This window comes from Acinonyx jubatus, chromosome A1, assembly GCF_027475565.1.
Source record: "Acinonyx jubatus isolate Ajub_Pintada_27869175 chromosome A1, VMU_Ajub_asm_v1.0, whole genome shotgun sequence".
Classification (NCBI taxonomy): domain Eukaryota; kingdom Metazoa; phylum Chordata; class Mammalia; order Carnivora; family Felidae; genus Acinonyx; species Acinonyx jubatus.
Window position 1 is genome coordinate 172135278 of NC_069380.1, and position 6000 is coordinate 172141277.

Sequence of the window (6000 nt, forward strand, 5' to 3'; positions counted from 1 at the left end):
GGCATGCAGACACATAGTTGCAGGGGCTAGATGAGGCAGGGCAGTTCCCGCTGATAAAATCTTTACAATGAAGTCTCCCTTCTCATGCAGAGCAGCACAACAGAAATGAGTTCCAAGGATCAAGGTCCATCGGGAAAAAATATGAAAGTCCAGAATTTCCATAAGAGGGGAAGTGGTGGGAGGGGAAGTTGAGACTTTGATAAACGTCCAGACTTTGTAAGATTGCAGGGTGAAAAGGGACTTAACATTTTTCTAGGCCAGAAGTTTTCAGATGGTAGCAAACATTAGAACCACCTGGAGATTTTAATAAAGGGGCAGAGTCCTGGGGTCCGTGCCCAGAGATTCTGATTCTACAGGTCTGAGCTGAAGTTTCCATCTGTGAATCTATATTTTAATAATTACCCCAGGGTGATTTCTGACACAAGCGGTTATTGCTCCTCTGGACCAGATAGGTGCTGAGCTGAACCAATATTTGGTGCCTTGAATTCTTTCTGTAACTTCCCTCTGAGGGCCTTTCATCCTGCCTGTGATACTCACAGTGATGGGAGCTCACGGTCTTTGGACATCCAAGACTATTAGGAAGTTGGGTGGGGTATTAGGGGTGGGGTAGGGGAGAGGAATGCCATTGGAGGCAGAAGGTACAGCGTATACAAAAGCTAAGAAGAAAAGGTGTTGGTTTGTTGCTGAAGGGTGAGTGATATAAAGCAGCTGGAACATTGGATTATAGGAAGATGTGCAGAGCCTGGAAGTGGAAATTGCAGATTGAAGCCAGGAGTGGGGGCCTTGGATGCCAAATGGTAAAGTTTGAACATTATTATCAGACACTGAGGCTTGTCGGAGAGTTTTCAGGAAAGAATAACTTACCTAAACCAGCATAGCTGGGGGATGATTACTATTTGGCCTGGATGGATCCAAGAAGACCCAGTTTCTTTCTCTCCCCTTCTCTTGATTTGGCTACATCAGTGTTGAGTCTATTACAAGGTCTCATGTCACAAGATGGCTGCAGCAGTTCCAGCCCTTCCACCTTCCTTCTAATTCCTCTCTAGCTGAAAAGAGCCACAGTGTATTTCTGAAATTCGCAGAACGCATGTAAGGACATCTCATTGGCTCTGATTGGGGCCAGGTACCCATCTCTGACTCAATTACCGTGACTAAGGGAGTATGATGTTCAGATTGGCCAGGCTTAAGTCACATGTCTATGCAAGGGGTAGAATCAACTCTATTGGAAGCAAAGACTGCTCATGCAGGATGAGTGGTCCCCCAGAAAGAGATTTGATAAGTTAGTTTAGAATGATTTATTCAAAGGGGCACCTGGGTGGCTCAGTCACTTAAGCATCTCTTTTTGTAATGTCTATTTATTTTTGAGACAGTGCAAGTGGGGGAGGGGCAGAGAGGGGAGACAGGATCCCAAGTGGGCTCTGTACTGACAGGCTGACAGCAGCGAGCCCAAGGTGGGGCTCGAACTCTCAAACCACGAGATCATGACCCGAGCTGAAGTTGGACGCTCAACTGACTGAACCACCCAGGTGCCCCTGAACACCTGCCTCTTGATTTCAGCTCAGGTCACGATCTCATGGTCATGATCTCACAGTTGTGAGATCAAGCCCTGCATTGGGCTCTGTGCTGGGCTTTGAATCTGCTTAAGATTCTCTCTCTCCCTCTCCTTCTGCCTTTCCCCTGAGAGAGAGAGACAGAGAGAGACAGAGACAGACAGAGAGAGAGAGAGAGAAGGATTTATTCGTTATCTACAGAGAGCCAGAGCCAAACTGTGGAGTGGCACAGGCTGAATGTTTTGGAAGAGACAAACTAGATTCCATGATGCTTAGCAGGTCAAAGGCTGGCTCAGCCACTTGCTTCCTGGATGGCCTCGAGCATGTTATTCACTCCTCTGACCCTCATCCTTCATCTCTAAAGATGAAATGTTTCTGTCCAAGAGCTGCTGTAAGAAGCCGATGAAATACGTACGGTCCCTGGCACATATTAACTACTCGGTAAAAAGCAGCAATGACAACATTTCTTTGATTATGTGACAGCATTGATTATGGATGAATCATTGATTTGATAAGCTTTTGGAGAGAGAAAGAAAAAAGCTGCTCTATCAATTGTTTGAAATACCCTGATTTCAGAAATGTTAAAATGTGACCAAAAAAAAGGTGTCTTTGAATTCAGGAAGTGGACGGCAATGAAGAGGGTGGTGATTGGGGCAGGTGATCAGTGGGTGAGAGCACAAACTTGAAGTTGACCCGATTGCACATAAACCCTGGTTTTGACGCCCACAGGCTGCCTGATGTTGCGATGCATAAACCATGAAAAAGGACTCATCCCATAGCTCCCTTTCCTTGCCCACTCTGTGCCTCGGTTTCCCTTCTCACTCTCCTGTCCCGCGACACCAAACTTCACAATTTTTGCCTTCTTATGTGTATTTGTATTCACCTACTTTTCTATATTTTTTTAAAATAATCAAATTGTTTTGATAATTTAGGAAAATTCCTTCTAGAAAATTATAAGACAAAGATCCTCCTATTTCCTTCCCACCCCCTGAAGATAACTATTTACTATTGAATTGGATTTCTTTGTATGGTATTTTTCTGTGGAGAAGGTTTTGCTGTTTTCACAGTTGTAATCATCCATAATTTCAATTTTGTATCCTGTTTCCTTCCCGGTTATTACCAGCTCTCCCCGAATAGAATTTTAATGACCGTAATATATTTCCTCATGTGTCTGGAAGTGGTTCACTTAATCATTTTCTATTTTCGAACGCCAAGTGGTTTCCAAATTCTTATCGGAGCTGATAACACAGGGATGAACCATTTTCTGCAGAAACTGATTTCATGTATCTGGTGGTACCACGAGGAGACCATCTTGGATGTAGAAATACAGGGACAAGAGGTGGGGGACACGTTTCCAGTTCTTGGTCGCCAATGCGTCTCTCAAAATCGTTTGAACACTGTGTGATCTTGCAGATATCTGTCGGGCCCCCATTTCAAATGCTTGGCCCGTCCTCTGGTGTGCATGCAGAAATACACATGTGCGCTCATGCGTTTAGCATTTGTGGTGAGTCACCCTTCGGGCTAGGAAGGGTGGGTCTACGTAACCAGGGAAACAGTCCTTCAAAAACCTGCCACCCCCAGCTCAGTGTTAAAATAACCTGAAGAGGCTCCCGTAGGAGCAGACTGGCCTGCAGGTAGCATTTACCTTTCCAGTTCTGGCTCAGATTTTTGGCTTTAACCCCGGGGCTCCTCCCTTGACTAAGATGTGGTCCCAAGACTGAACCTTTCTCCATCCCCGCCCCCCCCCCCAACCCCGCACAGGGTAGAGTCCCCCGGGGCAATGTTCTCAGGGCTCATGTGACCATTTCCCTCCTCTGCTGTCTCCTCCAGCCGGGTCTCCGAGGGCCCTGGGAGGTACCCTCACCAGAGAGACTTCCATACAAATGTGCGGCTTCATGAATTGTCTTAAAATGAGCATGGTGTAACCACCACCCAGGTCGAGGATTCTCCAGACTAGAAAGTAGAGGCTCGGAAGAGTCGGGCAACTTGACCCCAAGGGAGCACCCCCCGGTAAGCAGCGGATGCACGGGGATTCATTTGTTCACGTGACACATACGGTTGAGGTCCTACTATGGGCCAAACACTGGGCCGGATCCCTGCTCTCAGGGAGCTCACATCCTAGAGGTGGAGAGAGATTGTGCAGCAGGTAATCACGCAAGTGAACCAGGTGAGGGCAGGCTGTGGAAGCGGCCTGAAGGAGGGACACAGGGCAGAGAAGACCGCTTCGGACAGGCTGGTCAGCGTGGCCTCCCTGAGGAGGTGAGTTGGGAGCAGAGGCCTGAATGAGGAGGGGCTGCCCACACAAGGGAAACAGCCATCTTGGCAGAGAGAACAGCAAGCAAAAAGTCCCCATTGAGGGAACACGCCTGGGTGTTTGGGGAACAGGGAGAGGGCCGGTATGTCTGGGCAACAACGATGAGGGACAAGTGGAATGAGGGCGAGATCAAGGCAGGCAGGGGCTAGTCACACAGGGTCCTATAGGCTGCAGGAAGATCGGATTTGATTCCAAGTGCCATGGGAGGTTCCTGGGGGGGCTTTACCTACGGGAGGGGCACAATGAAATTTATAGTCCCGAAGGGGCACTCTGGGCGCTGTGTGGGGCAGGAGAGGAAACAGCCAGGCTAGTCTGATGGCCATGGCTTCAATTCAGGGGTGACAGCTGAGACTAGGATGGGGCAGCAGAGGTGTAGACAGGCCAAGGAAACAGAATCCCTGCGCCTCCCAGAGTTTGCTTTTTTAATTGAGGTATAGTTCACATCCCATAAAATTTACCATTTCCAAGTGTACAATTCAGTGATTTTTAGTATATGCACAAGGTTGTGCAACCATGACCGCTATCTAATTCCAGAACCTTTTCGTCACCTTCCAAAGAAACCCCGTACTCATGAGCTGTCACTCCCCACTTCCTCCTTCTCCTACTCCCTCCCGTCACTAATTTCTAAGGATTGGCCGATTTGGGACATTTCATAGAGATGAAATCATGCAATATATGGTCTTCCACGTCCGGCTTCTTTCACGAGCATAACGCTTTCGGTTCATCCATGTTGTCCCATGAATCAGAACTTCATTTCTTTTTATTGCCAAATCATATACCATTGTATGGATATATCACCTTTTCCTTACCCCTTGGCCAGTTGATGGACATTTGGGTTGTTTCTACTCCTTGGCTATTGTGAATAATATTGCTATAAATATTCCCACTCAAGTTTTTGTGTGGACATACATTTTCAGTCCTCCTAAGTACCTTTCTAGGAGCGGAATCACTGGGTCATGTGGTGATTCTGTATTTAATTTTTTTCGGGAGCTGCGGGACTATTTTCCAAAGAAGCTGTGCCAATTTGCACTTTCTCCAGCTGTGTATGAGAGTTGTGAGCTTCCACATCCTCACAAGTCAACCCTCGCTGGCCGTCTTTTTCATTCTGGCCATTCTAGAAGGGGTGAAGTGGGATCTCATTGCCGTTTTGACTTGCATCCCTCTGATGACTAACGATTGGGCATCTTTCATGTGCGTGTCGGCCATTTGTGCGTCTTCTTTGGGGAAATGTCTATTCAAGTCTTTTGTCCACTTTTTAATAGGGCCCCATGACGGATAAGACCCTGCACCACCCAGGTCCTTGCTATTTCTCTAATTCCTTCTCTTACTCCTCTCCTCTCACTCACTTGATTCCAGCCTTTCTGGCCTACTTACTGTTCTTGGAATCTGCCTCGGGACCTTTTCACATTCTGTTCTCTCTGCCCGGAATCCTCTTCCCCAGATATCTACATGTCTCGCTCCTTCACTTCATCTGGGTCTCTGCTCCAGTGTCCCCTCTTCAAGGTCACTCTCCGTTGCCTTGCCCTGCTGTGTTGTTATACATGAACTTGTCTGTATGTCGTCAGCTTCATCAAAGACTCTGTCATGTTCTTGTGTTCCCACCACCCAGATAGCGCCTGGCACATGGTAGGCACCCAGTACAAATTTGTTAAACGAATAAGTGCAAGAATGGAGACCAAGTCTGAGATCAGACAGCTGTTAGATATCCCAACTTAAAATTTCTAAGCATGCCCTGTTCACAGTGAGGTCAGGAGAGGAGGGTGTGGCAAGGGGAAAATGCCTTGGGTTGGAACAGGGCGGAGTTGAGATGTCTTTAAGACATCTTGGAAAATCAGCAGGAGGGTGGGCTGGGCTGGAGGCGGGCACTTAGGAGTCATTGGCACAGTGATGGTGACAAATCATGGGAGCCTGCCAAGGGAGTGTGAGAGGGTGGGAAGAAATGGGGGCCTGTCCTGCGTGACTAAGGGTTCAGAGAACAGCGGGCCAAAGAATGCCAAGACAGGGCGTTGGGAGGGAGCAGGGATGGAGGGAGAGTCAAGTGTCACAGAGACACTGAGGAAGAGGAAACCTGAACAAAAGTAGTGCTTTCAGACACGGCGAGAAAATGAGACCTGGAAATACATTTCTCAGATCAAT

General features: G+C 47.7%; 1 long non-coding RNA gene across 2 annotated transcripts in view; it reads left to right on the forward strand.

The window, feature by feature from the left end:
- Nucleotides 1-5624, forward strand: part of LOC128316404 (uncharacterized) — a 53827-nt gene extending 48203 nt beyond the window's left edge. For both annotated transcript variants that reach the window (XR_008300257.1, XR_008300258.1), the window contains exon 3: nucleotides 3381-5624. This is a non-coding gene — a long non-coding RNA (uncharacterized LOC128316404). The remainder of the gene's footprint in view (nucleotides 1-3380) is intronic.
- The last annotated feature ends 376 nt before the right edge of the window (nucleotides 5625-6000 follow it).